The sequence below is a fragment of the Rhipicephalus microplus genome, chromosome 1 (assembly GCF_043290135.1).
Source record: "Rhipicephalus microplus isolate Deutch F79 chromosome 1, USDA_Rmic, whole genome shotgun sequence".
Lineage (NCBI taxonomy): Eukaryota > Metazoa > Arthropoda > Arachnida > Ixodida > Ixodidae > Rhipicephalus > Rhipicephalus microplus.
The window spans coordinates 296426623-296447067 of NC_134700.1; the positions used below are offsets into that span (position 1 = coordinate 296426623).

General features: G+C 45.0%; 1 protein-coding gene across 2 annotated transcripts in view; it reads right to left on the reverse strand.

The window, feature by feature from the left end:
* The window catches only part of Schip1 (Schwannomin interacting protein 1), a 181001-nt gene that overhangs the window by 124865 nt on the left and 35691 nt on the right, over window positions 1-20445 (reverse strand). Inside the window, exon 1 of one of the 2 annotated variants that reach the window (XM_037412208.2) lies at window positions 10845-11089. The exons of the other annotated variant lie outside the window; for it this stretch is intronic. The gene's annotated coding sequence lies outside the window, so the exon portion shown is untranslated. Of the gene's footprint in view, window positions 1-10844; window positions 11090-20445 lie in introns of those variants that run through there. 2 annotated transcript variants of the gene reach the window in all.

The following is a 20445-nucleotide window of genomic DNA, read 5'->3' on the forward strand; positions in this document are numbered from 1 at the left end:
GCACGAGCATCGTGTGGCTACAACATTTCAGAGAAGGAAAGACTTCCATCCCACCCATCGGCGTTTTCCCTGTCTGTGAAACCACACTCGAGCAATTCCCGCAGGGAAGAGGAGAACAGCGTGAGAGCGGTGGCGCACGCGGGGAAAAGCCCACCTCGGGCGGCGCGCCGGTGTTGTACCATGCGCGACGCTATGGCAGCACGAGCGGTGCGATGCGCAGGAAAATTGGTGGCATGCTAAGCCTGCGTGCACGATATATACAGAGGAGGGATGAAATTCAGGGGCAGCGTCCCACGGAAGAGGACGCGTCGCACGTGACTCAGACGCGCAGCAAAGCGAGGCGCAGTGCCTGTTCCCTTATACTAACGTCAACGCCACGTGCTCCCGTGGGCGAATGGGAGCGAGTTGCAAAGAATGACAAAATAAGTGCGGGGATAGGCCCCTCCGAACTGACTGCCGGGCGAGGGGCCCTGCTTTCTATCCGGTCGGTGCACCGGATGATGACAAAACGCCCAATCTTGTCCCCCGCACCGTCATTCGTTCACACGCAGACGAAAAACGACCATCTCGCGCTAGAGTCGCTCTTCACATGCGATGGTCAATGTCACGATTAGGTTCGTCGTCCGTGAGCTGGGAATGATTCGAGTGTCGATACCAGTGGCGTGGCCGTGAGAAAGTGCTACGGATGTGTGTGTTACTGCCCGCGATGACTTGATTGCATTTGATTTGTACGCTTTTCGTAGACAAAGCCGAAGCTATCTTACGAGAGAAAAAAAACGAATATCTCACTTATTCACGGGGGCATACGCGTTCAAGGAAACGAGAGACAGTGCGAACCGCGGGACAGGAATGAACTAAGCACTGAAATTTAACCAAAACTCTATTCCACACAAGGGAACATTATATGCATATGGGTCATGAAAAGATGTGGAGGAGAAAACATACGTGACAAGGCGTCAGTTAACAATTCAGAAGAAAGAAAGAAAACGATATTTACACGAGAGATGTAAAAGTTCCTTGTTGAGGCATGCTATTCAATGCACACTCATGCTTACAACACCTTTTTGTCACCTGATCATGCGTGCGATAAGAAACATGCCTAAAAGATACCCCTCCATGCGGTCGTTGCTCCATAGGACAAAATGTGTGAGAGGAAAATGACCGCCTTAGAGAGCACTGTAATTTAATCTCCATCTCCTCCTTCCTCTTTTTTTCTCGTACTCTTTTATCCCCCTCTCTCTACGTGTAGAGTAGAAAACTGAACTTAGTCTATATATATAGTGAACCCCCTACCTTTCTTACATTCTTTCGCACCGAATTCCCGCATTACAGCTCGCAGATACAGTCGCTGTGCAATGCACTCGACCAACTAGACAGCCGGGCTTTTTCAGAAGAAAGAATCCCGTGCTATACCAACGGGACTTCATGTCGCAGAAGAAGGATGTGAAGGCGCTCCTGCGCTTCCTGCATTCCACCGTTCTCTCCAAACGACTGTGATCGGAACGCCCTGCATGTGTGTGCATATGTATTTCTTTTTCTTCATTTATTTTATTTCTCTCTATCTCTATTCTCTTTTCAACTCTTATTTTCCCCTTTTCTCCATGTACAGGGTAGCAAAACAGTTCTTCTATGTTAAGCATCCCTATCTCTTCTCTTTACTTCTTTCTCTCTCTCTAATAAAGGGTTCTGGAGGAAGCTATTTAACCGCGCACAGCTTCACATGGGTTTGTCATTCCATATTTGATCAATGCAAAATACTAAGGCGTCATGTTGACCGACCACCGCGTGTAATATATGAGGCCCATTTCATCGATGAAAAATGTGATGTGTGCTTGAGTGGGCTTTCGATAGCGCTCCCCATCAAGGAACCTGTTTATCTTGCGCGCGGGTAACGGTGTTTTATTTATTCGGAATTCTTAACAGATATCTTGACACGCCTGTTTTCTCCTACACATCCTTTTATGACCCATGTGCACATATTGTTCCCTTGTGCAGAATAAGGACTTGGCTAAAGGTCAGCGCTTGGTATGTGCTAAAGCAGAAAGACAATAAAAATCGGGACTCACAGATCTGCCATTTGCTGTTTCGACGCTCGTTTCATATATCTCATGCAATAAGTGATAGCTCCTCATATTTTCCTTTTTTGTAATTATTTTGTTGGTACATGTTCACAGCGGTGTTTGTCCAATAGCACAGTAGTGAGGAAACAAATTTTAACGTCAACTGTTCTACCCCCTGCTCTTGCCTGGCTAACCTACCTGCCTGCTCTCTTGTTTTTCTTCCTTCCTTCCCACCTCCCTCGCTTATGTGGCACTGCACCGGTTACCATAAAAAGGCAACACATTGCTTGCTTTCCATCATGGCACAAATACTGACGAAAATAAAAGCTAAGAGGTTTATTTCAACAGTTGTTCTCTCCGCTTGCCTTTCGAAATAGTACAGCCCATCAGTAACTGAAGCCTACATTTCACGTTTATAAAGGGCCTCTTTTGGGTAGAACAAATGTCGACGATAGCTCCTCCTCATAATGGTTTAAATGTACTCTTTGCATCCCGCATATTATTACTAAGTCGTGTATCCCGTCTCCTCATTATCGGCGACGCGTCTATTTTCGTAAATGTTTGCACAGGCACGCGAACAGGTGCCTTGTGTTAGCAAGCCCTCCGTGGCTTTGTCCGAGAAGGAGCGCAGATTCCTCGATGGATTCGGTGCGGGCACGTAACGCTAACAAGTGCCTTGGATTAGCAAGCCCTCCGTGGCTTAGTCCAAGAAGGAACACAGGTTCCTCGAAGGATTCGGTGCGGGCAGGTAGCTTTACCTTTCTGGTTCGGTTTCTTCTAGGCTTTTCTGTGCTGTTTTTCAGTGCCTTTGTATTTGTGTTGTTTGTTTTTGGTTTTCTTACTCATGTTCTGCTCTTGTGCCATAGTCACTGTCTCCTCTATATATTTTCGTGCTCTGCGCAATAAACTCAGTTGGAAGTTAGCGCTCGTGTCTTTCGTGTCCTTCTTGTCTCTGTATCGTCGTTTTGTTCTCGCGCTATAACTATCGTCATGCCATACCAACTAGCCCAAGCTGCCACACTTCTAAGACAACCCACGGCTGGCTTTGCAGTGTCAAGAACTTGCGCCTGATCACTGAGCTGAAAAGCGAGGATGAACAATGCGCGAGGAACAAAAGACGCAAAGAGAGATGAACACAATGAAACTAGTGTGTTCTGGCTGATAACGCATCCAGCTAGGAGCTAGAAGAATGGATGAGGGAGAGAACTGGAGATGGGTTCAGGCGCGATGGCGCGCCGGGACATCACTCTACATGAGGGGATCAAAATCTGCGGCATTTCGGGCTCCCGCGCCCGTAGCGTGAGTCACGGCACTGCGCCGCTTCAATGCAGTCATCTCGTTTATCCAGACTGATTGCCCTTGGGAAATATGGCGCGTGGAGGCGGGTGCTGTGAGGGAAGGAGATTAACGGCGGAAAGCTGTAGCCGCCTTCCCCACGGTGCACGGATCCCGTCGGATTTATATTGGCTGAGAGGAGGGGATTGGGATATAGTGTGTGAAAACTTGCGAAACGCCAGCGCAAGCCGCGTGTACAGCGCTAACGCGGACAGTTACTGAAATAATTCGCGGTTTCGTGCGAAGTGTGAATTTGTGGCAGTGAAAGCTGCTAGAGTTGAGGATGACTTATGATGGTAATATCAAAGGCCGCTGCGCCCAGCCACGCATTTCATACGACAATGAGGGGGGGGCTGCACGCAACGAAGCAAAATGCTTTAAGAGATAACTTTAAACTGAAGAAAGGCGTGAAATTAACAAAAAAGGGAGAGTGTGATATAGCTCTAAAAACCACACAACTTCAGCGCTTGAATAATACTGGTTCTGGAGAAAAACAAAAGAAAAAGAGGCGGAGAAGGAAGATGAAGAAGAAAACAAAAGGGAGAAGGCAGGTAAGTTGACCACAGGCACGTCCGTTTGGCTATCATGCTGTAGAATAAATAAAAAAAGTTGGAGACCAAACACATTGAATCCGATCTTTACTTTGGTTTTGATTCGTGCCAGTACCTCGAGAAAACGAGCTTGAAAATTTTCTGGCGCCAACGCCACTTCATATACAACATGTTGGTCTATAGTCCGCCTCGGTGTCTAGGGTGCTCGGCTGCTGACCCAAAAGGCGCGGCTTTGATTTCGGCCGTGGAGCTCCCATTTCGCTAAAGGGGAAATGGGAGAGGTCCTGTGCGATGTCAGTGCACGTTAAAGAACACCAAATGGTCAACATTTCCGGAGCCTTCCACTACGGCATCTCTCAGAATCATAATCTTGGTTTTGGGATTTAAAATCTCACGTATGATTACCGTATTGGCTATACACTACGTAGGTGGTGCAGCTGCGAAGCGTAGTTCACAGGTTTTGTTTTTCACATCGAACACGGTCGACTTTCATTCACTACCTGGTTCTCGGCGAAGCATACTTGCAGAAGACACCACCAGGAGTGTTCTCTGTGCCGAATGGGTTTCTACCGAAGTCCGTCTCGCTGTACCATTTATATGATCTCAGTCACTTTGCAGTCTGAATTCGGGTCTAGTACGTAATGAAATGGGTCGTCGATGTTATTGGTGTCTTTTCACCTGACTTGGCTATTCAGCCAATTGTCATAGACATCATCGTTGCATCCGAATGATTCACTTTTACATTCGCGTTTCCGTTCCATTTGATAAAGCCCAAAGCTACCATAAAAGAACTTACACCTCGAGATCAAGGGATCATTGATGTACGAATGGTATAGAAAAAAAACATAGAATAGGTGATGGGCGTTGTTGGTATTCAAGGTACCATATAACGTTTTACCGAACAGACAGGTCATCGAGAGACAGTTTAGACGAACAGAAAACTTTGTACCCTCGGATATAGTAGGTTATCTCTAAAGAGCGCGGCCTGCTCTAGAACACAGTCTGAATGATGCTGAAAGAAATACTAAAGATTAATGTCTTTTCAGAGTGATACGTACTCACAAATGAGGAGTCGTCTAACGGGACCTCGTCAGAAGGAGTTCTCCGTTATATTGCCCTGCACACCGCGAAGCACCAGGACGAGACAAATTGCTCCCCAGCAGCATTTTCTTGCCACGTCGTTGCAATCTCTTCCGAGGCTTCCACCCCTCTGCGAAGACATATGGAGGAGCACGTACGCCGCTCCAATGACCGGCTCTTAGAAGGCATTGGGTGTTTTCTGAATGGTCATTCCGGCCAGGCCCCTTTTATTTGAACGTCCTCCCGAGATTAGAAGCCCATAGGAGCTCGGAGAATCCGTCGTAGCCAGACACGTTTTAATTTCGAGAAGCACTACCGCGACCTCGTTCTTCGTCTCCACCGGAGAGGCTTCTCGAAGCTTTAAGTGATGACGAAGCTGGGCCGCAACGCGTGAAGCAGCTGTGTATGTGTGCTGGTCGTCGCCTACGAAACCTGCCACCATTCTTGCTCGCAATGCGAGCTCGATTCACTTTCTGTTTGCACGCTGAGGTTGCCCTGGTAACGCATGCTCCATCCGGATGGAGGGATTCAGTCACTTCCAGCCCTCTACATCCTCTTTCGACGGCTTTATACCCGAATCCCTTGGCAGTCTTCGCTACCTTTACGTTTGCTTTATGCTCCCGTTATACCACTCCGACTACAGCTCTTTCGGGGACGAAGCAAATCAAATAGCTCACATAGGCGCATCTACTTTCTTGCTTCGCCTTTTCTTTTTATTTTTTGTTGCTACCAGCTGGAAGATTCAATTTTGCACGCCGGTCTGCATCTCGGTGCGTTGCCCGCGTTGTGCCTGGGTGAGCATGTGTCAGAGGTCACGAATGCGCGTCGCACAATGTGGCGCCGGGGGCTCTTTTTCGCGAGCCGTATTTCTTTTGCAGATTAACCAGGCGAGATGTTTTGGAACAGGCTGCGACCTGAGATAGCGCTTCTATAATCAGCAGGTGCACCGAAAAAAAAGCGTCATTCACGAGGATTTCGATATACTTGGACTTTACCCTTAGTTATACGTCTTCCCGGGTTGTGCTGTTCTGACAGGGTTGACTCGCTTCAGCGGTGGTCCTAATATGATATTTACACGATATTCGGCAGCGATCTGTAGGAGGACGCTTCGTGTGGACAACCCTGTCCTTTTTGGTAAGGGCCGCAACATAAACTACGCATATGGTTGTAAAGTTGATGCCGATCCGTGCTTCTTTCGCATAAGAAATTCATTATTACTCAATAACCAGAAAATGACTTCATGTGCTGAGGCCTCTTGTATATATGCTTACTTATTTGCTTCGCTAGGCTCCCTGAATAACACCGAAGGCGTTAAATCTTTTCTAAGTATTACTAAAACTTGTATGCAGGTATGACTTTGTCACTATATTTTCATTAGTAAGTGCCAAACCAATATCGCATCCTTAAAGTCACTCGCTAGGCACTTAAAACTTGTTTCTTTGGTGCAAGCATTTTAAATCACTAAAGATTAAGGCTGCAATACATTTTCACATCGCCCGTTTATACTCACGTTCTCCTATACTTACGTCGCCTCTTCACGCATAAGTGTCACAGCGTACAACCTTTGTAGCATTCCCAACCTTCGGTTTTTCCAGGCTCTCTTGACATTTTACATCATTAAGGGTAACTCTGGGTTTTTAAACGTCGCTTTCTATTCTTGTTTAAACGTTTGACGATTAGTGCACAGTCCGTACAGAGCCAGTGATCTCAGCAAAAGTAAAATCTACACTGTGCAAACAGAATCATGCGCAGGTCCAAGAAATTCGTACAAGTTGTGGCACCCCCTTAAACGTATTGAAGCTAGTGTGCGCAGCGCCAGCGTACTGCAAGTGGCAAGCCCTAGCAATTATTTTAAGCTATAGATGTTACTCGATAGTGAGAACGCTAACCTGTACGCAAATTAAGTTATTATTGTCATTCTTGTTAGTAGAGCATCTGGGTCATCTTATCGTCGCTCACCATCTTAAAGTTGGTTTTGGACATCCCCTGTTCTCCAGTCCTCTCCAGTGAATGAAAACCTGCACCAACGCCTGAGCGAAATACAGAAGCAATATGACTCCGCACTTAATCGCATGAGAGCGATTACAAGGGAAGATGCAACTTTTTTCAAACATTTATGTAATCTCGGAGTACGCTTGTGTAGAAGTAGCAACGCGTCTCCTTAAAGAAACGGCGCATTGCCAAAGCACTACCCACGTTGTCAACGTTCTCTAGTCCAGATTTCTACGCGACTGCAGAAAGACGAACTGACGCTACGCACTATGCTACCGCGGTACGTTTGCGGGAACGTTTCACAATGAATACTACCGCAGCATCGGAGGCGTCGCGAAGCTATACTTTTTAGGGGCGAAGCTCTTTAACCCGTGGGTCGTGCATCCATGAAGTATGTATAGTAGTAGTAGTCGTCGTCGTTGTCATCGTCATCGTAGTAGTAGTAGTAGTAGTAGTAGTAGTAGTAGTAGTAGTAGTAGTAGTAGTAGTAGTAGTAGTAGTAGGTAGCCCCCTCTCGTTTAGTCATTGGAATATCCGCTGGATGGCGGTACTTTATATGATGGATATATGATGAAAATCTGCGAGATGGCGGTACTTGAAGTGTTTTCTAGATGGACGGACGCATAGATAGACAGACAGACAAGCAGACGAATGGATGGATGGACGCGTGGACGGACGGACAGACAGATGCTTGGACGAACGAACGGACGCATGGACGGACGGATGGACGCATAGACGGACGCACGGATGGACGGTACCAAAAACGAACGGACGGACAAAAGCGCGGGCCGACTGACGGACGCTTTGACCCACTCATGATCATTCACTCCATAGATATGTCGTGATTTTATTTCTCTGGCGCTGCAATAACTTTTCATTCGATGAAGAAGTTGGTTCAAAATCGAGCATAGCAATTTATTATCGATGCTATAATATACATCCTGAAATGTTTGTGCAGGCACATGGGAACACAGAAAAGAGCACGAACGGGCGCAATTTTTCTAAACGAGTGGGTTGAAAGGGTTCTAGATCCAAGGTGGTAGCAATTTCTTATGTACATGGGCTTTCGCACAGAATAAAAAAAAAAGGGGGGGGGGGCAGCTGGAAGGTACGATGTAAACGTGGTGTCTTCGGGCAAAAACAAAATCGGAAGAGTGTGCGCGTTGGTCAACCAGAATTGTGACAAAGCGAGCAGTGTACATAAGGAATGCAGCACAATATACAAGTTCTAGTTTGTTGAATGTGCACACAATGTGGTTAACTTCTGACGTGTGGTTGTGTATATATAGGGCAGACTGCCAGATGTATTAACACGAGGCTAAGGGAGCATATGTCGAGTTTGAAAGGTCGCCCCAATACACAGTTAGCACTGCATTACAATGAGGGCGCATGTTCTCCTTGTTTTAACAACACTACCTTGGAATATGAGCATGGAAACAGAACTTCGAGAGAAATAATGGAAGCCTATCTTATTAACAAGCTGAAAGATAAGTGTCTTAGCCGCCCTTCGTTTGTTTACTAGCGAAAGAAATTTCGCTCCTGTCCGGTGTTCAATGAGCTTGTGATCGTAAGTTGTGATATGTGCGCAGTTCAAATATTTTTGGTGATGAGATGGCGCAAATCTGAGGGGTATTCAGTGAATGTTTTTGAAAAAAAAAAACTTTTGTTTGATTGCACCCGTTTGTGTTTTTTTTCTGTGTCCCCGTGTGTCTACGCAAACATTTCAAGATGAATGTGTTCCAATTAGGACGAATCGCCATGTTGCTATAATATAGTGTCGCTAAATTTTACGCATTTTGTCGGCGTAGAACATAAAAAAAACAGTTGAAAAAACTCTAGATATCTATACAATTTTCTTTCTTACAGTGAATCTCCATAGCAACGTCTTCATACTTCACAAAGCCCTACCGAGTTACTTATTTATTGTTACTGTAGTATCTTACATTTTTTACAGCAATAATAAAACGACATTAGGAAAACCAAAAATGTAATCAACGTGCATGTTTTCTTTGTTCGCGCTATCTGAAACAAACATTTGTAACTCTAATATAGCTGCTGCTTTTTAGATTTGAGCTATATAAGCACTTCAATGGGCTTCTAACGTAAGGTGCTTCAATAGGCATCCAACGAAAAGATCACACTTACTTTTGTTCATTTTAATAGCTAAGCTGTTTAACCTGGCCGTAGAAACTTCGCCGTATACAATATGCACAAAAACGATCATCATCAGGAACAGGCATGCATTCTCTTCCTCTGCGGTAAAAATGTTTGAGCTATTGCGCGCGCAACTTCTCGGGTGGGGATGCGCCGCAACAACTAAGCAAGTCTTACTACCGAGCACAGCAGGCGCTAGCGTCAATCGAACACTCTGCTGAGTGAATAGGTGCACGCGAAAAGCGTGCAAAAAATGGAAAAAAGAAAATAGAAAAGAAGGCCTGCCCCAAGTTGAACAAGGCTTCAAACGACGAAGCGGGATTGTCCTGATGTCTAACAAAAACAACCAATAGCCTAAAAACAACCTCACAACAACTAGCTAAAGCCCAGAAATGACCTACAATCAACAAAAAACATAGCTCAAAGCCTAGCAGCTATCTATATATAGGCAACCTGGCATCACCTCGATAAAAACCTAGCTACAACATACAAGCAACCAGAATAGACATCAAATTCGTCCATCGTCACTGTTTCAAGCATTGCACGACTTAGTGCGAGCTACATCATTTTTCTCGCACTTTCTCATCGATATACTTGACTTAGATTTCCGTGACAAGAGCCCACAATCTCTACGTTACGTAAGGATTATAACTGAAGGGTATGTTTGCAAGAGTAGCGGGAAGTTAAAAATAGAGAGTAAGAAAGAATGAAATTATTATTGAATACTTTTCTCAAACTTCAGATAATAGGGCGTCTGATTTGACAGGGTACTTCAACTTGCGTACATGTATCAGCATTAAAGCCTGAAATAAATCTTTCTTGTATCTATAATGAAGTTCGAAATGATAAGTATGACATGAAATGCAAGTAATGAAAATGGCATCGCTGATAACCATAAAAGTTTGGAAATATCTTCGTAGGCATACGACACTGCGAGGTGGTATAATCTCACACGGCATAATATTACGTGAAAAAGAAGCAGATCACCAATAAACTAAAGCTAAGATAGGTTACTGTACGTCTGAATTAGGCGTTTTCATTGTAGTTCTTTATAGTCAATGATCACTGCGCTTCATCAAGGCCCCAAAAAACGAATGTGTTCCATTCACATTTGTTACCTACCCCGCCATTCGACGAAAACCGGCGCAAAAATATTCTCAACACCTTATCCGTAAACACACATTAACATATCACGTGCAAAGAGCATGCGAAGTGAACAGCACATACACTCCATTTTTTTTTTACATATTGAACTTTTCCGATCAGTAAGTGAACAGCGCGGCACATGTATTACTGATTAATAAAATTTTGCTTCATTACATGCTGCCACAGATAGCTAACTATATCTGCATCACTGTTGCATGCAAAATGTGAAACGAACATAAGTTTTTCTCCAAAATTACTAGGTCCAAGTTGCATGCCCTTCTGTAACGAGCCTAACCCACCTGGACCACCCTCGCATGAACCTAGTGCGCTTCATCGTAGTGTTAACAAGCGAAAAAGCTGCAGTTTACGAGTGAAAATATTAAACTTTGAGGGCGACTAACTACAGGAGAACAGCTTGGAATGCAAGGCGACGAAAGCGAGGCCTTTCCCCCGGGGCAGTCATCGGGCACTCTCTCGACCCAAATTATTTTTTTTTTCATTTCACACTTCACACATAATTGCTTACCTGTCTTAGACGACGATGAAATGGAGATCCTGGGAATCGGTGTGTTGCTTCCGCCTATGGTTTATAGAGAGATCCTCGTCTTCGTCGCGAGATCACCAGCAAACAAGGAGTCACTCAAGAACGCAGACAAACCGCTCTGCCGTGAGTCAGCTCTGTTCGACGGAGAAGCCAAAGCGAAGCGTGCGTGCGTGTGCAGGAGGCTCGAGAGCAGTGATAGAGATGGGGATGATGCTGAGCGCTTGGCGGATTCTCAGAAGAGTGGCGGCAGCGAACGGGGAATGGCGCTAAGGCTCAGCCCTCCCCCTCCCCCCACCTTCCGGTACCTCCAATCAATGGCTCGAGTAGAGAGATTCGCCCTACGTGAACACCAGAAACGGGCACTCGAACTGTTGCACTAAGGAAAGCACACTAACCACAGCGCCATCTCTGGGAGAAAAATAACTTCGATAAAGTTTTCATAGATCGAAAGAGGTTCACCAAGCTTTGGAAAACCACCGAGAGGGTTCACACCGCCGTCTAGTGACGGCCAGTCGAGGTCCCGAAAGAACATCGAGCTCCGGAAGTGGAGTTCGCCACGCTGCAGTGTTGCTAGGCTACGCTCCCTCACTGTGCGTCACGCCACTTGCTTGCGTGGACACCCGTCTTCATTGCGCATGCGTAGTAGGCTCCGCGTTGCTACGCACGCGCGTGCGCCGTCTCACTTTTAGGGACGACAAGAGGGAAAGAAGGCGAAAAAGGGAGGTGGAAGAGAAGGGAAAAGTCGGCGCGGCTACGAAAAAAACCGACGGAGCGCCGAAACGAAACGGCACGCAACGTTTGCTTTGTAGGTCGATTGCGATGCTTTTCCGAGGTTCACATTTCTTCGCTGCAGAAGGAACATCCAGCATCCGGTCTAGCGGCCAGTGAAAAGCAGGTTTCATTGCGTGGTAGTCCGAAGTACGAGCCCCGGACATCTGGACATCAGTTATCGGTCAAGTATAGTTTTAAGGCGGAATTTTTAGAAATCGTAGCTCGACGGAATGGAGGGCATCTGGCTATAAACAATTGAAGCAGTGAACAAAATATATTATTGTGGTCCACTTTAACGTATACCATAGGCGTGAGGTATTACTTACCCGAATAACATTTTTCTTAACGTATAAGCAAGTGTAGTGGCTGCCTGGAATACTTAGACAGTTCAAGCATGTTTTCAATGTGCGCGTTTATGTGAAAGGCAGTATCCAAAGCGTCCATGCTCTTGCGCCAGTTGTATCAATGACCAGAGGGAAAACCGGCAATTTTGCGATCAGCTTCCAAAATTGACCTCGTTTTCAATATTTCAGAATATAAATCATTTCTTTCTTTCAATATCGCCAATCAATTGAGATGAAGATGTGCGCCTATACCGCGCACTACTATTCAAACTAAATAAACTATTTTACTCTTCAGTGGCAAGTTAGGAAACCTTTACCGGAAACCTTTACCTTAGATGCGCTGGTGTTTTTGCGAGTGTTTTCTCATACCCGCAGTGGTTTCAACTACTGGTCTAAAAATAATAACAGTAAGAGACATGGGGAGTAGACAAAGAATTTTGTAGGAAGCAGGGGGACCTACATAGCCCTGCGAGGTATACGCCGGCGTGATGTTTTCAAGGAATAATAATACTGTGATGCGACTGTGATGCGACGTAGTGCCTGCGCACACACCAGGGGGTCAGAACTAAATGTTTTTGTTTCGGTTTTAGTTTCGTTTCGTCGCAAAGAGTTCTGTTCCGTTTCCGTTCCGGCACAAAAAGAATTATTCCATAATGGTTCGCAACGTTATTTAGTTGCGTACCAACGCTTTGAGGCTGAGTAACAACAAAACGATTGGATTTGTCGCAAAACTACCCACTCCCCTTTTAAGAAATGTGGACAGGGGTATACTACGTCTTTCTCACATTCTTAAGAGAAGCACATCTAACTGTACCGAGAATACCCTGAAAATAAGCCTGAGCCAGTACCACTCTAACGTATACTAAACTTTTTCCAAATGGAATTTCAAATTTTTTTTAGCTAGCTCAATGCTTTGCGTCAAGACATGTAATATGGTGGGGAAATTTAAGAAAAACGGAAAAGAAAAAGGCCCCAGCCCGGGCCACTAGGTATAACGGGCTTAATCCAATTAAAAGGAAAATGAATAGGGTTAGCACCAAAAGATTTTGTTTTAAATAAAAGAAAAAGAAATAAAGGGGGGAGAAGAAAAAATTGAAAGGAGGGAGGGTAAGGAGGGGAGGGGGAGTCAACTACCCGCGGAGCCAAGCCAGGGGAACGGGGGCAAAACCAGCGGCTTTTATTAAAAACCGCTGGCATGGACTCATAAGCAGCCCGTAATCAAGCCTTCCTCTCATAAGCGAAACTGCTGTTTATATAAAGCATTCTTTCGTACCGCCAATCTCTTCTCCACGGTGGCAGGTGTCACAGGCTCACGAAAGTCCACTTTAACTATTATAAAGAACTGTGCTTGCCACTGTTTTGCAGTCTAATATAGATTGAACACATACTTTAGAATACCTGCTTATTGATAACATGCTAATTTTCGACTATACTTGCAATGCTTCTCTCTATTTTTTCTCCGATTTACTATTCCCCTTTATTAACACAGGTTGCAAACAAGATGCTTGTCTGATTAACACTCATACCTTTTCTCCTTCATGTCTCACTTTTTCCTTTTATTTATTCTGTTCTGTTCTAACTATCCTGCTGTGTAGAAGTTCAGGATTACGTCACTACGGCTACTTTATTCCTATAAGCACTGCAGAACTGAAATGAACAAGTATAGAAAAAATTATCAAACAAAAAATGATGAAGATCTCTCTCTTTCCCTCTTCGTCAAATGTAATTCTTAATCGCATGTTCATACGTGTGTAGGCACGTAGGTTATTATACGCCATGTCATTACACCACTTTCGCTCCAAATCGCTCCAGTCCGCATTCTTTATACAGATCTAAAGGCCCATTGCTACGCAGCCTAAGTGACTTTTACACTTCCTTCCTTTCTCAGTAAATTGCACAGCGCAGTTGCGCAGGAACGCCCGTACTTTCAAGCTAAGCCTAGTGCCAAAAACAATTAAGATCGCACCACTGCTTCTACCAGATGGAAAAGTAAAGAAAAAATGGTGGCCGGTGTTATGTATACGCCATATCTTAGGCACTGTAACTATTTAGTCTTTCTCGGAGGAGTAAAGCATGCTTTCCCGCAAGACTCGTTCGATCGTGTGGCATATACAGAAACCATCAGAACACCCCTTTTTTTTTTTTTTTTGATCGTCGGTATTCTCCGAAGATTACGCGGAGTGTGTAAGTTCACTATCGGCAGTGTAGGGCGTGTAGCGCGGTAGTTTTTGGCGTGTCTCGCCCGGCTGCAGGCGGCTCAACGTTCCATATTTTATGAGCATTAGACGTCACAGCCGCCGGCACGAAGGCCTCCCGCAACGCATTTGATCGCGATTTATCCCCCCCACAGGCTCTGTCACGCCGTTTACCTTATTTCCGTTCCTCCTATTTTTTCTCTCATGTGCTCTCGCTGTAATCTACTGCAGTTCCATGTTGGGGATTCGGCCACGTAGGCCGAGCTCCCCGGCTGAACCATGTATATTGCTATGAACGGGATAAACACCAGCGGATAAATGAGAAACAAAAATTAAATAAAGGTATACCAGTCATCCAAGAGTCACCACGGCGCAAAGTATGGTCTCGCCGGTTCGGTATGGTGGATAGGCCTTTTGTTTTTACACGTTGTATTGCTGTGGATGTTACGCGCGATTCCGCAGCTGGCAACTTATCCTAGTCGTTCAAAACGCGGAACTTTTTCGATGGCGAAATAATAGCGTAAAAACTGCGACTCCAGGCGCGACACAGGGTGGGCCTTCACGAACGGTAACACTTCCAGCATTTCTCTCTTACAGGCACGCCTTGTTTAGTTGCGTATATTGGTAAAAAAGGCACAGAAAAGTTACAATGTGTTCTTTCAAAACAAAGAGAGGCAAATTAACATCGATTGGTGGCAGAGGTAGTGCCTGGACATTGGCGGATGTTGTTTACTTGCTTTTGGACTCGTACGTTGAATGTGCTCAGGCTGCGGGCTTCATCATGTCTGTAATGTCTCTCTCTCTCTCTCTCTCTCTCTCTCTCTCTCTCTCTCTCTCTCTCTCTCACACACACACACACACACACACACACACACACACACACACACACACACACACACACACACACACACACACACACACACTTATGGAAATATCGTGACAATTGAGACCTTTTCGTTTTTGTTCGCTTAAATAAAAACCAAGAAATTTCGTAACTGACCTCGCTGACGAGCATGGTTGCGAAATTTAGCAACTGCACAGCTTCTTTTCAATTTTCCCCTTTTTGTTTCTTTTTTTTTTTTTGGAAACGGCGCTATCGTGGTGGTTTGGAAAAGCAATGTTGGCCGCACCGAAGCTGGCGGTCCTCCGTAGGCTCCGCTGCCTTCAAATGCTGGTGCGAATTTAGGTGCACTGAAATCTCAGCACCCATAGATTAATGGAGGATCCCGCTACAGTCGTTTTTTCCTGTTCTTTATTGGTTAATTTGTTTACGAATTTGTTTAACACAAAATGTCTTTAAAATATATATGCTTCACGAAAATAGGCAATATGTCATTCACACGATTGTCGAGGTGAACGTACAGAATTCACATCAATTTGGTGCATTGGACATAAAAATTTTAAATAAATACATGGGCTGTGTTCCAATTCTAAGACAGATCGTAGACAGTCTACGCAGACAGCTTAAAAAACTGTACCGAGCCCATGTTGCCTGAGAAATGAAACACGTTTGAATGGCTGGATGTTTGAATGGATGGATGCATGTATCCGGCTGTGCTCTTTAGATCGGGCGGTGGCTCACGCCACCTAGCTATAAAGTTAAGAACTATTGCTATGTGTTGGAGGATTGAATTTCACTCGCGCCTTGATTGTGGCCACCAATCAATTGAACTCCGTCTGGTTAATTTTACACGTTTAAAGTCTATTTTGCCTTCACTGTCCCTAAACCCCAATGCGTTGAAAAAATCCGTGCCATTATCTTTGGACTATACAGAACCCTTTACAGAACATTATCAAACGTTCAGCCGTTTCCTTCTCCTCTCTAAACGCACTACCTACCGTGTATGTGTCTTCGTATTTGGCTCGGTACGTCTTCATCCTCAATACTCCCGTTCTAGCCTCGAAAAGCAAAGAACTGCCCCAAGAATTGTAGATCTTTTCCCTTGCTCTTTCCTGCTTAAAAGTTCGGTAGGTCTCCAGTGATGATTTCGGAAGCATTCCCACCTTCCACATGTCCCTCTCTGTTTCTTTCACCTTCTTCTTAACCGATGTTTCCTCTGGGCTTGGTATTCTGCTGTTGTCTAAATACTTGCTCGACAATTTTAGAGTTCGCTTCCTCCATTTAGTATCAACATTCTTCATGTACAAATGGCTGAAAACATTCCTAGCCAAATGCTACTTTCCCATTTTTGTCAATCGCTCCTCAGATTCTATCTTGCTGCTAGCTTCCCTGCACTCGAATGATGTCCATCTCACGTTACCTTGTACCCCTGGTTCGGGGTGTTCCCGTGTGCTCCCAAGCAAGTCTATTTAAGCCACGTTGTTTAATTTTTAATCTTGCTTGAACCTCTGATCTCATGCACAAACAAAACCGCATTACCGAACGTCGAACCTGGGGCCATGACACCTTTCCAAATCCTTCTCACAACGTCATACCTATTGTAGTTCAACAGTGCTCTATTTTTCATTACAGCTGCATTCGTGTTACCCTTAGTCAATACGTGTCTTTCGTGCTCCTTTAGTTACTCAGCTCCATTATTTATCCGTACGCCTAAATATTTGTATGTATCCACTATTTCTAGCGTGACTTCCTGTATCTTATGCTCATTGCCTTTGTTATCACTAAAAATTATGATTGCCAATTTTTCTTCCAGAACTTCAAATTTAACCTATCTCCCTCATTACCACAGATGTCTATCAATCCCAGCAGATCTTCCTTGTTGTCGGCTAATAATACTATATCACCCACATACACCAATACTGGCAATGACTGTTCAATCTGTTTCTTTTGCTTGGCAAAAAAGAGGATGAATCCGAGTCGACTCCCCTCTAATTTGGCTTCTAGTCCCTGGAGATATAGCATGAATAACAAAGGTGACAACGGACATTCCTGTCGAAGCCCGCGTTGTGTCTGTATAGGTTCAGATACCTTCTCTTCCCATTTGATAACTGCCTTGTTACTTTCATAGATATCCTTTAGAAGTTTAGTTATTCCATCTTCCACATCTAGTGCGTCCATTATTCCTCGCAAGTATTCTTGAATCACACTATTGTAAGCTCCCTTGATATCTAGAAATGCCAGCTTCAACGCGATGAGGTGCCACCTCGTGTCGTGAAGAGAAAGCTAAGATAAACAAACGTAACCTTTATTTTTTAGGCTTGTTCTGAGTTAAAAACTAAAAGATATTGATTAGCTGTGTCATTAGCTATCTGTGGTGAGTATTAAGACACACCCATGAAAGGTCTCTGTCATTAAAAGCTCAGAATAGCACCGATGCTATGGTGATGTTTCTGCGCGAATAATATTGAAGTGAACAAAAAAAAGATGCGATTCGAAGATCATAATCGACGCCGATTACTTCCTTTTTTTTTAGAAACACTGGGAGTTTGTACTTGAACTACAGTGGTAATAAGAGCGCGTAAGACGAAAAACGATAGAGAGAGTTCCACAGACGAGCGTTGGCCAATGTAACTCAGCTGTCTATATCGTTTCTTGTCTGCCTATGCGTTCTTATTACCCCTACACTTCATTCCTCATTAAATTATATTTGGTTTGCATTTTTCTCTCACACATACCGACAGCGAGCACCAACTACATAGTCTTACGACGGAGTTTCTTTTTCGCGCGTTTTCAGCTTTATAGTGTTATAATATCAAACATTTTACCTTCATCCAGAATATCAAAAGAAAGCCAATATGACCAGAACACGAAATCAACGTTAATTACTTATGTGTGGGGTTTAACGTCCCAAAACCACTCTATGATTATGAGAGACGCCGTAGTGGAGGGCTCCGGAAATTTCGACCACCTGGGGTTCTTTAACGTGCACCCAAATCTGAGCACACGGGCCTACAACATTCCCGCCTCCATCGGAAACGCAGCGACCGCAGCTGGGATTTGAACCCACGACCTGCGGGTCAGCAGGCGAAATAAATGTGACATGTCATGGTCCTTTCCAGTAATCGCAGCGCCTCACCTTCCCCTGGTGGCTCATCCCTGGGGCATTATGGGAGAGCGGAGCGCCTGCGGGTAAACCGGACGACGCTTTCCCGCCTTCGCATGCTTTTATCGCGCGCCGAAAGTGGTTTTGGCTGGCGTAAACAAACGCCACGTCTTACCGCTCTGACTTTCATTCACGCACATTAGACTGTGTTGTCTGTCGCAAATAACATTAATTATCATTGAACATGCCGAATAAAGAAAACGGTGGACACACGTACTCGTTTCTTGGATGTGATAACACACGAAAGTCACCGGACGTTTCGTTCATGGTTTACCCGCCACGGTGGTCTAGTGGCTAAGGCGCTAGGCTGCTGACCCGCAGGTCGCGGGATCGAATCCCGACCGTGGCGGTCGCATTTTCGATGGAAGTGAAAATGCTTGAAGCCCATGTGTTTGGGTGCACGTGAAAGATCCCCGGGTGGTCGAAATTCCCGGAGCCCTCCACTACGGCGTCTCTAATCATCATCATCATCATCATCAGCCTGACTACGTCCACTGCAGGACAAAGGCCTCTCCCATGTTCCGCCAGTTAACCCGGTCCTGTGCTTGCTGCTGCCAATTTATACCCGCAAACTTCTTAATCTCATCTGCCCACCTAACCTTCTGTCTCCCCCTAACCCGCTTCCCTTCTCTGGGAATCCAGTCAGTTACCCTTAATGACCAGCGGTTATCCTGTCTACGCGCTACATGCCCTGCCCATGTCCATTTCTTCTTCTTGATTTCAGCTATGATATCCTTAACCCCCGTTTGTTCCCTAATCCACTCTGCTCTCTTCTTGTCTCTTAAGGTTACACCTACCATTTTTCTTTCCATTGCTCGCTGCGTCGTCCTCAATTTAAGCTGAACCCTCTTTGTAAGTCTCCAGGTTTCTGCTCCGTAGCTAAGTACCGGCAAGATACAGCTGTTATATACCTTCCTCTTGAGGGATAGTGGCAAACTACCTGTCATAATTTGAGAGTGCTTGCCAAATGTGCTCCACCCCATTCTTATTCTTCTAGTTACTTCTGTCTCGTGGTTCGGCTCTGCGGTTATTACCTGCCCTAAGTAGACATAGTCTTTTACAACTTCAAGTGCACTATTACCTATCTCGAAGCGCTGCTCCTTGCCGAGGTTGTTGTACATTACTTTCGTTTTCTGCAGATTAATTTTAAGACCCACCTTTCTGCTCTCCTTGTCTAGCTCCGTAATCATGAGTTGCAATTCGTCCCCCAAGTTACTCAGCAATGCAATGTCATCGGCGAAGCGCCGATGGTGGATTAAACCCCAACAATTGTATTATTTGTTCATTGCTTGGTGCTACGTACTTCATGGCTTCGATGCTGCAGCTAAGTTGAACCTTTGTTAGTATGTCTTTGTCTTCACTCAGTCTGATTACAGGGCTGGGATTTTACACATGAAGCACACCGTGTAATTACTGCAGCGATAGCATGTTTTACGCTGTATGAAAACAAGTACTGCATGAGTAGTATCCGCTCTACGAAAACGCTGGTAATTGTTTTTTTTTACTACTCTCAGCGTCCAAAGTGCAAGGTTTTCTGACACGCAACATTTGAAAAAGGCAATTAGTGTTCAAACCTACACAGCATAGTGGGGCTCGAGCCCATTTATAAGGGTGGGATTTCGACATTCATTGTCATTCGCGCAGTGCACGGTCTTGCACTGCGTATGGCGCGAAAGTATATCACGAGTGATAGTGCCCGACATGAAGTATCAATAATGAAGCTGAACGCTCATACTGGCAATAAAACAAAAAAAAAGCTTCCGCCTTGTGGAAATTCGATCAAAGAAGCACAGAGGACTCGCCGCGAAATCCGAGAAAAGTTTCTAATTCAATGCGCTCTTTCGCGGGTACGTGAGCACTTTCCCGGGTCATTATTAAGTCAAGGATACTAGTGTTTGCTGGCTTCATGTTGCTCTAGGTTGTGCCTTTTTTTTTTTCGTGAGTGCAGAATGAAACATGGTTGGTACTCGCAATATTCTCGCAACGACGCGTTCGTACGCCCGCACGCTGCGGGAAACCGGGTGAGCCAACGCTTTCGCACGCAGACGTTACTCCGCCGGCGCTCCGGCTTCCCATAATGCTTTGCAGCCGCCGTAGGGGGCGCGCGCCAGTTTCTGGAAAGGTCCATTGGCGGCACCAAAAGCACCGGCTGCGTTTTCTACTATATTAGGGGTTTGTAAATGTTTTTTTTTCTTTTTTATGCAACTGAAAAACAACAAAAAGAAAGTCTAGCGTACTCCTCTAGTTTGATAATAAATAGTGGACAGCA